A 12,831-nucleotide genomic window follows, 5' to 3' on the forward strand; every position below is an offset into this window, starting at 1 on the left:
CGCCAACCTGGCTTGACTTGCTTGCCCATGACCAGGGCACTCGGCGTGCATCACTCATGAGATTCACCAAGAGGGTATTGCTGTCCCCTCCAGGTGATGACGCAGACAGGGAGGGGAGTGGGGCTGCCCCGGGCAGGATTGCCTGCCCATTAGGCTCTGAGCTCGAGCACTGGAATCCCAGCTCACTGCCTACTAGTTGTGCAACAGTGTGGGAGCCACCGAGGTGAGGCCCCTAAACAGAGCCTGTTGTTGTTTGAGGAGTAAAAGGGATCCTAATCACACCCACTCCAGGGGTTGTTATTGTTGCAGCAAAGCCAGGCGTTCTGAACCACAGAAAGACCCAAAACTGGCACTCCAGAGAGACAGAGGAACAGATTTATTACGCGCGGGCCCAGAGGAGAGTCAATCTCCAAATTCTGAGCCCCGTTTTTCAGTTTTCATAGGTTTATATAGGATTTCAGGTGGGATCAGCATAACTTTTGCTCGTTGGCTAACACGTTGCTAGATGAAATTTTGGAAGCAGGCTTACAGGCTGATTTACGAAAGTGGAGGGGGGTCACTCATTTGATATCTTCCCACTAGGCCATGTTTTCACAGGCTGATTTACAGAAATGGGGCAGGAGTTATTATTTCATATTCTCCCTCAAGGCCATGCCCTCAAAGGCTGATCCACAGAAGCGGGGGAAGGAGTGACTTGTTAGATATTTCGGAAAGGTTATGCTTTTTATTTCTTAACAATTCCCCCCTTTAGGGAAGCAGACTTGGCCCAGTGGTTAGGGCATCCGTCTACCACATGGGAGGTCCGCGGTTCAAACCCCGGGCCTCTTTGACCCGTGTGCAACTGGCCCATGCGCAGTGCTTGTGCGCGCAAGGAGTGCCCTGCTACGCAGGGGTGTCCCCCGCGTAGGGGAGCCCCATGCACAAGGAGTGGGCCCCGTAAGGAGAGCCACCCAGCGCAAAAGAAAGTGCAGCCTGCCCAGGAATGGCGCCGCACACACGGAGAGCTGACACAGCAAGATGACACAACAAAAAGAAACACAGATTCCCGTGCCGCTGACAACAACAGAAGCAGACAAAGAAGATGCAGCAAATAGACACAGAGAACAGACAACAGGGGCTGGCGGGGGGAAGGGGAGAGAAATAAATAAGTAAGTAAATCTTTAAAAAAAAAAATTCCCCCCTTTAACGCCCTTATAATTTTTATAGGGCGTTACTCGAGCTACGTGGAAAAACAACTTAAGGTAATAAAGCATCCAACGAGACACAAGTACACTGTTAAGATTAGTGTTCTTTCAGCTACACTCCAGTCTCTGGAAGCTGTAGCTGCCAGTCCAGTACCAACTGCAAGCCGAGCAGTTTGAAGAGGAGCAGGAACCAAAAGGAACAGGAGTTCATCTACTCAGATGATGGCGACTCGGTGGCTCCAGGCAATTCAGATTTTCAAGGGGCAGTCAGGTACAGGGTGAGTTGTTCAGTTGTCTTGTTTCTCATTGGAGTGTGCCTTTTTAATTCTAGTATGATGAATCCAAGGGGAAATACCTGAAATTTTGAGAGCAGAGGGGGTTACAAGGATAACAGTATGTGGGCCCAGCCAGGTAGGTTGACGGGGCTCTTTTTCCAGTCTTTTACCCAAACTAGGTCTCCAGGTAAGTGGTGGTTTAGTGGGATGGGATCCTGAGACAGGACAGTTTTGTGTATTTGGACTGGGGATTTTTAAATGCTAGAAGATAGAATCCTGGCCAGTTTTTCCTAGGAACCTGAGATTTCCCTTGAAGGTTTGCATAATTGGGGGTGGCTGTTTAAACGGGTTGGGGGGGTGGGCAGTCTGACTTTAAGGGGGCTAATGGAAGTAGATTTACTCACTAGAGGCCAGTTTTTTATTTTTTTACCGACCTTGGCTAGGGTGGTTTTGGGGTTTGATTTATGCATTTTACTTTCCCTGAGCTTTGGGGCCTATATGCTGTGTGGAGTTTTTACTTAATCCCTAACATTTTGCTAAATCTTGGACAATGGCTGACATGAAACCTGGGTCATTGTTGCTGCTTATGGATAAAGGTATCCCATGCTGGGGAACTATTTCTCAGAGCAAAGCTTTAGTTCCTTTCTTGTTTTTCTTGTTTTTCAGCAAGGCCTTGACCCAGCCCAAGGAGGTACACATTTTTACTATGAAGTACCTATGCTGAGAAATAAAAAGCATAACCTTACAAAAATGCCTAACAAGACACTCCTGCCCCTGCTTCTGTAAATCAGCCTGTGAAAACATGGCTGAGCAGGAAGACATCTAACAAGTATGTCCTGCCCCCACATCTGTAAATTAGCCTGCAAAAGCACAGCCTTGCAGCTGCATTCTGCCTCTGTAACCCCGCTTGCAAAATTTCGCCTAGCAACGCGTTAACCAATGAGCAAAAGTTATGCCAATCCCACCTGAAATCCTATATAAACCTCTGAAAACTGAAAAATGGGGCTCAGAATTTGGAGATTGACTCTCCTCTGGGCCCACGCATCATAAATCTGTTCCTCCATCTCTGTAGAGTGCTGGTTGTGAGTTTCTTCTGCAGTTCAGTACTCCTGGCTTTGCTGGGACACCTATACTTCTGACTTGGTTTTATTTCTGTAGGGTCCGTTGTTAATTTTTAAAAGGGGTAGTTCCTATGTATTGGATGCTGACCAGGGCCTGGGGGCCTTGGGAGGGGTTGATTTTGGCAAGGTGGTGCAGAGCGAGGCCATCCGGGCAATGCAGTAATATTTTCCGAGCAGGGCTCCTAAAGCAGTCTTTCCCAGGTGGGGGAGCTGGTGGTATCGTTGAACCAGGCGTAGGCTGCCCCCTTTGGGAAGACGACTCAGCCATCCGAGAGTAGCCAGTTTCCCTCTGGGGTCTGGTGCCCTCCTTTTCTCTTTGCCCACTCCTGTTCCTCCTGGGTATAGTTTAGTTTTTCAATGTGTCATTTTAAAAGGGACAGGTGAGGCACTGGCAGCAGAGCTTGCAGTCTGAGGGCTTTTTTTTTTTGGCTGCCTGTCAAGCCGTTTTATTAGCTGGTGCATTTTTTAGTAACTGCATTTGTTTTCTTTTCTTTTTTTTTTTTTTTTTTTTTAAAGATTCATTTATTTATTTAATTTCCCCCCTCCCCTGGTTGTCTGTTCTTGGTGTCTATTTGCTGCGTCTTGTTTCTTTGTCCGCTTCTGTTGTCGTCAGCGGCACGGGAAGTGTGGGCGGCGCCATTCCTGGGCAGGCTGCTCTTTCTTTTCACGCTGGGCGGCTTTCCTCACGGGCGCACTCCTTGCGCGTGGGGCTCCCCTACGCGGGGGACACCCTTGCGTGGCACGGCACTCCTTGCGCGCATCAGCACTGCGCATGGCCAGCTCCACATGGGTCAAGGAAGCCCGGGGTTTGAACCGCGGACCTCCCATATGGTAGACGGACACCCTAACCACTGGGCCAAAGTCCGTTTCCCTCTTTTCTTTTTTTTTGTCTTTTTTTTTTAATGTTACATTCAAAAAATGTGAGGTCCCCATATACCCCCCACCCCCTCACCCCATTCCTCCCATAACAACAACCTCCTCCATCATCATGGGACAGTCATTGCACTTGGTGAACACATCTCTGAGCACTGCTGCACCACATGGTCAATGGTCCACGTTGTAGTTTACACTCTCCCCCAGTCCACCAGTGGGCCATGGGAGGACATACAATGTCCAGTCACTGTCCCCGCAGTACCACCCAGGACAACTCCAAGTCCTGAAAATGCCCCCACATCACATCTCTTCTTCCCATTCCCTACCCCCAGCAGCCACCATGGCCACTTTCTCCACACCAATGCTACATTTACTTCCATTACTAATCACAATAGTTCATGAATAGAGTATCCGTAAGTCCTCTCTAATTCATACTCTATTCCTCCATCCTGTGAACCCTGGGATGGTGATGTCCACCCCACCTCTATATCGAGAGGGGGCTTAGATTCCACTTGGATGGTGGATGTAATATTTGTTTTCTTCTGACGCCCTTGACAATGGATGGCGACAACCCGGCTTGGCTTCCAGGCTGCCTCCAATAGGTGAAGGATTTCTTCCTTATTTTTGATTTCCTTTCCCCTTGCAGTGAGGCATCCCCTCTCCTTATAAATTGCCCCGTGGTGTACAGTAGCAAAGGCATACGTAGAGTCAGTGTAAATGTTTACGGTTTGCCCAGTGGCTAGTTGCAGGGTTTGGATTAGTGCCCAGAGTTTTGCTTGCTGTGCAGACTACCTTTTAGGTAGGGAGCTGCTTTTATTACTTATTTAGCTGCAGTGACTGCGTATTTAGTCAGCCTCTTTTCATTTCTGATGAAACTGCTGCCGTTTGTGAATAGAGTCTGATCTGGGCAAGGAAGTGGCTCATCCTGGAGTCTGGGGCAGCTGGTACACACCTTTTTGTCATTTCTGTGCAGTTGTGTTCAGGAGTTCCTCTTTCGGTCAGCAAGAAAGTGGCAGGATTTAGGAAAAGAGGTGGGGGAGTTTTTTTGACGGTCTGTGGGAGCTGAGTCCAAGTTAATTGAGTTTTTTTTTTCCTGAGTCTTGGGATTCTCCCATTTAAAAGCAAATAGTGACTGACTCTAGGGCACTACCCGAGGCAGGAAAAAGCATCCTTTAAATCCAGACAGGTAAACCAGGCGACCCCAGGCAGTACGGGCAGCAGCGGGGAGTTTCAGGGTGAAGTGTTCCCCCCTTTTCGGAGTGGCCTTTCTCAATTGGTTGGGTCTGGATTTTGAAGGCTGCTGCTAGTAGGGAGACCTGCTGTTTTATTTGCTTTTTGCTTCCCCCTCAGCAGTTTTGTTCCCATTGACGAATACTTTGTTAGTGACTGAGGAGCTGGGAGATGTTTATCTCTGTGTGGTCATCTAGCTTTTGGAGTTTCCGTCTGATGTCCGGTGCTGCCTGGGCGGTGAAAGCTGCGTTGACCCTCCCCTGGCTCTCCGGGGTGTCTGGGTCAAAGAGGGTGTAGCTCCTGCAGGCCTTGCAGAGTCGCTCGTAGAAATCTCCAGAGGTTCTTCAGGCTTTTGAGTGATGGAGACCATTCGGACGTGTTTGTGGCCTCGCCCCTCCCCGTACCCCCCAGGAGGGCTTCTCCACCCGCTGAGGGGCCGCCGCCCCTGCTCTGCGTGGCAGTCCCAGGCCCACTGGGCTTCTGGGGCTGCCTCTTGGGCCCCTTCCTCTGGCTCCAAGACACCTGCGGGGCCTTCCTTGCACCCCCTTTCTGGCCTCTGTGGATGCCGCGTCTCCTCCGCATTGACCAGGGTCAGGAGGAGTTGGCGGCATCAGCCCAGGTGGGGCGGGGGGCTTGGAAATGGGCTCCCGGAGGTCGCTAAGCGCCTGAGGCTTCTCCGAACGTGAAGGGCTGTGGGGCTTGCAGTTTAGAGACCTGCAGGTGTGAAGGGCTGATGAAGCAGGCTTGGCCTCCCGGGTGGACAGTCCCGTCTGCACCGATCTGGACTGGGCCTGTGTTTCACGGAGGGGCATCTGAAGTGCAAGCTGCATGGACCGAAGTTTTCCTCCCAAAGGGGTCTCAGGATCCCTACGGGCCCGGGAAGCCTGAAGGTGGAGGCCCCTCTGGGAGATCTGCCTGCGGAGGCTCCAGGGCAGGGAGACCCCCTGGAACGGCTGGAACACATGGCGGCGGGTGAAGTGTCTTCCTCCAGAGGTCCTTGTAGAACAATAGGCTTTCAAGGTCTGGGTGTCTGAGCTATGAGGGCCCTGCTCTGACCCTTACAACACAGAAGTGAACCCAAGGGGGTAGGGTTTGGGCGATTTTTAACCAGGAATTGTAGGGAAACTGATCAGGATGGCCGGAGCTCCAGGGACTGCCTGCCCAGCTGCGTGAACCTTGGCCACCTCTAAGTTCTTCCTGAGGGCTAATTAGCACCACATTTAGGCCACTGTGCTTGGCACAGAGTCCAGAGGGTTCCAGGGGACATATGGACACGCTAATCCCTGGAAAAGCCTTTCTTGAGGTTTTTTAACATTCGCTCTAAGGCTGTGAGTTTGGACTGTGATAAGCCCGTCCCTGAACGGTGTCACAGGACAAAGGAGGGTGGGTCCACACAAGGCCACTTAGATGCCTGCCTGTCCACGTCTCCCGCGAGAACTTGGGCTCGTCTTAGCTGAGGCGTCCATGTAGAATCCAGATTAGCCGTTAGGCCGTATGTCGTAGCCGCGGGGTGCAGGTTGGGGCCCACTCGGACTCCGTGGCGCAGGCCGTGGGGCCACAGACTGGATCAGCAGAGGCCTCTGCCATCCCCAGTCATGCCCTCAATCACTCAGAGGTTCCACGGTCCCACCCAAGGGACTGTCCTGTCCTGGAATCTGGAATCTCGAGATTTTGGGAGGTGATCAGTCTCCCCTTCCATACGGAGTCAGGCCTGACTGGGGCTCAGAGCCCCGGGGCTTTACCTTTCTCACGTCTCCTGATGTTGTTCAATCCACGTCTCCACCGAGTCAGGCCGGGGAGGACGCGGCCCACAGGGGTCCTTTCCCCGAAGAAGGCCCCGTCCAGGGGACAGGTGGAGCTGCTTGTTCCTGTGGAGATCTCTGCCAGCCGCGCCCGCCAGGCCCAAACCGGAGGCTCAAAGGCCCAGTGCGGTTGGGTTTCCAGGCCAGGGAACCAAGTGTTGCCTCAAAGCCAGGAGTTCTGAACCGCAGGAAGACCCAAAACCAGCACCCCAGAGAGACGGAGGAGCAGATTTACTACGCGCGGGCCCAGAGGAGAGTCAGTCTCCAAACTCTGAGCCCCGTTTTTCAGTTTTCATAGGTTTATATAGGATTCAGGTGGGATCACCGTAACTTTTGCTCATGGGCTAACGTGTTGCTAGGCGAAATTTTGCAAGCAGGGGGGTTACAGAGGCAGAATGCAGCTGCAAGGTTGCGGGCTGATTTACAGCAGTGGAGGGGGGTCACTCGTTTGTTATCTTCCTACTAGGCCAAGATTTCACAGGCTGATTTACAGAAACAGGGGACAGGAGTTACTTATTTGATATTCTCCTGCAAGGCCATGCCCTAAAAGGCCGATCCACAGAAGCGGGAGCAGGAGTGACTCGTTAGATGTTTTTGCAAGGTTCTGCTTTTTATTTCGTAACATTATGAGGACTGACAGAACTGAGGGTAGTGACAGGCTTTATCTGGAGCGTGCGTTCTCGACAGGGGCAAAAAGTCGGTCTTGGGGTGCAAAAAAAAGGAATCATTCTTTTGTATGTAAAGCACAATACACATGTAGATACAGTACACAAGCAAATACACAGGTATTAAAATCTCATGGAACTCTAGAGACATCTAGACACTACAAGCAGGACAATCTCTATCCAGCACCCCATCAGTGGGCCTTCCTTTGGAATGTAACAGAGTTAGACTCATCAGTAATTTCCCAACCCAGGGCTCTTCTGCCCTTTTATTTGAACCTATAACTAACACTATACTTATTAAATACCTGTCCCAGAGACTTAAATCTGCCGTCTGTTCATATGGCGCTTGAGCCCTGAATCTCAGCAGATTTGCAGCCAACACCTACTGTCCAGTTCATCGGACACATCCAGGACCACCAACAAAAGGGTGATGATGGACAACGCCGGTTCCAAAACACAGTATCTGCAACTACAGTTCCATCCATGTGCCCCGTGGGATCTAAGCCCCCTCTCAATCAGAAACAGGGCGGGCATCACCACCCCAAAATCCTCAAGATGGGGAATGAACAGTGGACTAACGTAGGCTTATGATTCTAGCAATGGAAGAACGTGCGTCATTAATATAGAGGCAGTGGTCAGCAGAAGTTCTGAGGGGAAGGAGAGGGAAGAAGAGGTAAAATGAGGGCATTTTGGGGATATTGGGATTGTCCTGCATGACATTGCAATGACAGATACAGGCCATTATACGTTTTGTCAAAATCTCCAAAATTATGCAGGCCAAAATATAAACTATAGCCCATGGTTAGTAGCAGTGCTCCAATATGTGTTCATCAATTCTAACAAATTACCACACTAATAAAAGATGTTGTTAACAGGGAAAGTGGGGGAGGGGGAGGGATGAGGCATTTGAAAATCCCCTATATATATATATATATATATATATATATATATATATATATATTTTTTAAGATTTATTTTATTTATTTCTCTCCCCTTCCCCCTTCTCCCCAGTTGTCTGCTCTCTTGTGTCCATTCACTGTGTGTTCTTTCGTGTCTGCTTGCATTCTCGGTGACACCGGAAACTGTGTCTCTTTTTGTTGCATTATCCTGCTGTGTCAGCTCTCTGTGTGTGCAGCACCACTCCTGGGCAGGCTGCACTTTTTTGTGTGTGAGGCAGCTCTCCTAGTGGGGCGCACTCCTTGTGCATAGGGCTCCCCTATGCAGGGGACACCCCTCCATGGCACGCACTCACTGCGCACGGCAGCACTGCATGTGGACTAGCTCACCACACAGGCCAGGAGGCCCTGGTTTGAACCCCGGACCTCCCATATGGTAGGTGGATGCTCAATCAGTTGAGCCACATCTGCTTCCCCCTATATTTTTTTATGTAACATTTATGTACTCTAAATTTCTTTAAAACTTAAAAAAAATTTTTTTAATCAATTGGCAAAAAAAAAATCCCATGGGAGGCTCCACGTAAAAACTCCTACACTAACGCTCGTAGCAGCATTACTCAGTTAGCCTAAAGGTGGAAACAGCCCGTGCACCCACCACCTGAGAAATGGATGAGCAAATGTGGTGTAGCCATGCAGTGGGCTGGTGCTCACCTGTAAAGAGGACCCGGGTTCTGACCCACACTCTGACGGGGATGACCCTGGAAAGCAGGGTGCTGCAGGCAGGACATCTGGCACGAAGGGCCACACAGCGAATGGTTCTGTTCACAAAAAATTTCCAGAAGAGGCAAATCCACACAGACAGAAGGTGGGTCGGTGGTTGTCAGGGGCTGGGGGGGCAACAGGGACTGACTGCTCATGGGGAAGGGGTTCCTTCTGGGGCTGATAAAAATGTTCTGGAATTAGAGTGATGGTTGCACAACTCCGATTATTCCGAAAACCACCAAACTGTACACTTTAAAAGGAAGAAGCTGTAATTTTTAAAAAGTCGTGGGGAGGGGGCAATTAGGAAAAATTTTTGTCAAAGGGCTGTAATAAAGTGAAAAGATTGAGAAATCCTGTCCACAAGGATTATCAAGGACACAATTTGGTGGTATTATTTGTATTGTCATTACAAATCTGTAATCTCTTACCTGAAATCCGTGAGGCCAGGTGTGTTTCTGATTCAGAACAATTTTTTGGACTTTATAAAGGTAATATGGCGCAGCTACGCCCCGTAAACAGACACTTAAATTTCCTCAAGGAAACAGAATGTGTCCACACACGGCAAGTAAGCTAGAGAAGAACTCTAAATCCACACTCCCCAGGTGATAGCCTCGTATGGCAGGGGCAAGTTGGGACATGCTAGAAGTAAAATGCACACTGGATCTCAAGACATCACATGAGAAAAGATGTAAAACAGACTATAAAGTTATTTTAAAATTTAATAAAAAATTAAGTTTAATACAAATTGAATATAAAGAAAATGAAGAAAAATACTTCTAAATGCTAAAAGCAAGTATGCTTCACAAATAAGGGTAGCTAGGCTTTTTTTTAAAACAACTACAATTCACAAATATTCTCTCTCTTGTTTTCTAATACCCGCTTTTTATTTCTTCTCTAATATGGGTAACTAGCTGGAACCTGTACAGTTTGCATCCTCTTAACAATGAAGAGAAACTAAACGAGGCTAACGTGTACAACAAAATGTACTGGAAGGCTATCATCCAATTAATTTTCTCATATACATACATCACCTTTTGCTTTGTTCAATGCTTTTTGTTTTGCACAACATACAAAATGGTACTACAACATGTGTAGTGGAACAAGACAGCGTGTACTTTGTTTCATGCTTACATGTGGAAATGATAATATTTTGGATATATTGGGTTAAAGAAAATAGATCAGTAAGATTAATTTCACCTGGTTCTCTCTGCTTTTTTCCTTTCTTAATTTTTACTGTTATAACATAGATACAGCACAAAATTTCCCATCTTAGCCTCTTTCATGTGAACAATAAAGTGATAATAATTAACATTCGCATTATTGTGCTACTTTCACCATGATCTATTACCAAAACTTTTTCGTCACCCCAAACAGAACCTCGGGCTCCCTTAGGACAAGTTCCCAGTCCCTCCCCATGTCCCCCGATAACCTACGATCTATTTTCAATCCCTATGAATCAGCTTCTCCTGCGTATTTCATATACACTCTAAGTGACATCATACAATACCTGTCCTTGGATGTCTGCCTTATTTCCTTCCAGACGGTATCTTCAAAGGCTCATTCATGGGAAGCGGATGTGGCTCAACCAATTGGGCTCCCGTCTACCATATAGGAGGTCCAGGGTTCAATGCCCAGGGCCTCCTGGTGAGGGCAAACTGACCCAAGAGGTGAGCTGGCCCACACAGAGTGCCAGCCCATGTGGGAATGTGGCCCTGTGCAAGAGTGCCGCCTGCATGGGAATGCCAAGCAGGCAAAAGCCGCCCCATGCCGGAGTGCCAGCCGACTCAGCAAGATGACACAAGAGACACAGAGGAGAGAAAATAAGATGTGGCAGAACAGAGAGCTGAGGTGGTGTAAGAGAATAATTACCTCTCTCCCACTCTGGAAGGTCCCAGGATCGGTTCCTGGAGCCACCTAATGAGAATACAAGCAGACCCAGAAGAACACACAGCAAATGGACACAGAGAGCAGACAATGGAGGAAATGGGGGGAGAAATAAATAAAATAAATCTTAAAAAAAAAAAAAGGCTCATTCATGTTGTAGTTGTAGCATGCATCAGAACATCATTTCTGTACATCAGTTTCAGGAAATATGATATGAATAAGTTAAAAGATTATTGCTGTGGAAGGGAAAAGGTTTTATGGTGGATCTGGGGAAATACTGTATATTGTATATATGAATTTTGGTGATCTAAGACTCTTCTGAAGCTGGCATTATGTTGGGATTCACTTTACGGGAAGTTTTGGATCACAGAGTGGTTCAACAATGGCAGCGGAGGAATACTGATATGGGATGTTATTGACAGGATATATATGGTTGACAGGGAGTTATACAGGGCATATGCCCAGGGTATATGGTAATGTCTATATATACTCATAGTGGAAACAATTAAAAACAACAGCTGGGGGGGTACTGGGCTCCTGGCCGGGGGGTCACTGTTGTGGGCCCTGGGAGAGCAGCGGCAATCCTCCAGGTGCAACGGCAAGAACCAGGAAGGAAGGAGGGCCCAACAGTGGGCTCTTGATACTAATGGCTACACTTTTGAGCCTATGCACCTGCAATAAGAACAAGGCCTAGAGTAGCATTGTGCCTGGGGGTTTCCTCCTGACAGCCTTCATGTTACTCAAATGTGGCCACTCTCACAGCCAAACTCAGCATGTAGATGTGATGCATTCCCCCCAGCATGGGACACGACATCCGGGGATGAGCCTCCCTGGCACCGAGGGATCACTACCACATACCAGCTGAAGAAGCAACTAGAAAATGACCTTGAATCAAAGATTCAATGCGGAACAGCAGAATATACCTGTCTACATATAATAACATGACTTCGGGAAGCGGTTTGACCTAATGTAAGGGGGAAATGGAAAGGAGAAATGAGATTATAAGGCTGTGAGTCTCTAAAAAAGAGTCTGGAGGTTGTCAGAAGGAATACCCCTATGAACAACTGAACAGAGTCTAAGAGACAGATAAGGTAGATACAACCCCAGGTATTGGTTCTTTTGAGGGATAAAGAGACCCACGGGTTCTATGGTCATGGCAGAAGGGGTTCACTGCCATGACAGATGGCCCTTCTTTGGAGCTGGTGTTTCTGCGTGATGGAAATGGACTCAGAGGGGATCTCTTTTCACAAGACTTGCATGCTACTTTATTGGAATTGTAGTTGGTGCTGGGTTTAAGATATATGTAGGGGATTTGAATCTCTGGACTGATAATATGACACCCAGGCCCAGAGCCTCAACAGACTTCAGCTCCTACACTTTGACTTATTGGACTTACTCCACTCAGCTAACATGGAGTTGAAGAAGGTCGACCACCACAACATGGAGCCTAGAGTGTCTACAACTAGAAGCGGGAAGAGTGCATCCAGTACCCATGTGGAATCTAAGCCCTCACTTGACATAGGTGTGCAATGGACACAACCAATCCAATGTCCACAGAGAAAATGTGGAATGGGTGTGGGAACGGTAGCCATGGGGGCTGCTGGGTGTGGGGAACGGGAGGAAGAGATGAGATGTGGAGGCGTTTTCGGGACGTGGAGTTGTCCTGGATAGTGCTTCACGGACAATTACGGGACACTGTAGATCCCCCCAGGGCCCACTGGATGGAACGTGAGAGAGTCTGGGCTATGATGTGGACCATTGACTATGGGGTGCAGTGATGCTCAGAGATGAACTTACCAGGTGCAATGGATGTATCACGATGATGGGAGAGAGTGTTGCTGTGGGGGGAGTGGGGGGCGGGGGCGGTGGGGTTGAATGGGACCTCATATATTTTTTTTAATGTAATTAAAAATAATAATAATAAATAAATATTTTTAAAAAAAAACATCATTTCTGTTTTACAATGGAATATTCATTGTCTAGACATACACATTTTTTTAAAGCTAAACTCTCACTTTCCCAACCTTATATATTTTTTTAAGATTTATTTTTATTTCTCTCTCTCCTTGCCACCCCCCCCCCCCCCCATTGTCTGCTCAGTTTCCATTTGCCGTGCGTTCTTCTCTATCCGCTTGCATT

The sequence above is a fragment of the Dasypus novemcinctus genome, chromosome 23 (genome assembly GCF_030445035.2).
Source record: "Dasypus novemcinctus isolate mDasNov1 chromosome 23, mDasNov1.1.hap2, whole genome shotgun sequence".
Taxonomy (NCBI): domain Eukaryota; kingdom Metazoa; phylum Chordata; class Mammalia; order Cingulata; family Dasypodidae; genus Dasypus; species Dasypus novemcinctus.